This window comes from Montipora capricornis, chromosome 5 (genome assembly GCF_036669925.1).
Source record: "Montipora capricornis isolate CH-2021 chromosome 5, ASM3666992v2, whole genome shotgun sequence".
Lineage (NCBI taxonomy): Eukaryota > Metazoa > Cnidaria > Anthozoa > Scleractinia > Acroporidae > Montipora > Montipora capricornis.
Genome location: NC_090887.1, coordinates 26,047,142 through 26,047,942, shown reverse-complemented (window position 1 = coordinate 26,047,942; position 801 = coordinate 26,047,142). Strand labels below are relative to the sequence as shown.

The window sequence follows — 801 nt, the reverse complement described above, 5'->3', positions numbered from 1 at the left end:
ATGGGTGAAGAATTCACAAATTGCTGTTTATAAAAACCAGACAATACATATAAAGAATAGGAATCAACAGTCTTTTCTTCAAGTTTCTTTGTCAAGCATTTATTGCGCAAAAGCGAAAAAAATCGAACCCTAGCTCACTGGAATTAACAGAAGGCCAGCGCTACAAAATAATCCACACTAAAGGTTCATAACTTTAAAATCTCATCAAATATTGACTTACCTCATTCTTTGTTATTTTTGCACTCTTTCAAAAGAATAAATTTCTGTGTTGGCAATATCAAACGCATAAAAACAACCGAAAACAAGCTTGATCTCGAGTGCACGCTTCGAACACGATGAGCGCCATTTTGTGTCTCGTCCCAGTCCCCACCGCGCCAATTCTCCACCTCATTGTGATCTCCGAATCCACAACCACCTTTCACGGCAGTTTGTGAGGAAACAAAGCACGGTAACCCCCGATTTTTTTTTTCAGATATTTGCTAAGAACATTCTATTAAAAAACATACTTGAAGAAAAAAAAAATTTGATAGTAGAACATGATTTTTTTTGGAAAATAGTTCCATACTGGGAGTATTTTGGCCAAGGCGAGGACTTCAAGCAACCAACTAACCCTAACACAACCAGACACTCAAAAACGGCTTAAATGAAGCAATACTGCTTATGCAAATAAAAAAAGCTTTACTGTCAAGAAAAAATTTTGTGTCTTTCAAGTAACCAAGACTTAATTCTGTATGAAGGTGATTCGAATTTTTAACGCGCAACCAGTAAAATACCCCATTTTAAGAGCCTGCTGACGCATAA

At 36.6% G+C, this 801-nt stretch overlaps 1 long non-coding RNA gene across 1 annotated transcript in view; it reads right to left on the bottom strand.

Annotated features, from left to right (window-relative positions):
* Positions 1-364, bottom strand: part of LOC138050023 (uncharacterized) — a 3,392-nt gene extending 3,028 nt beyond the window's left edge. Inside the window, exon 1 of the long non-coding RNA XR_011132528.1 lies at positions 221-364. This is a non-coding gene — a long non-coding RNA (uncharacterized lncRNA). The remainder of the gene's footprint in view (positions 1-220) is intronic.
* Between the last annotated feature and the right edge of the window lie 437 nt (positions 365-801).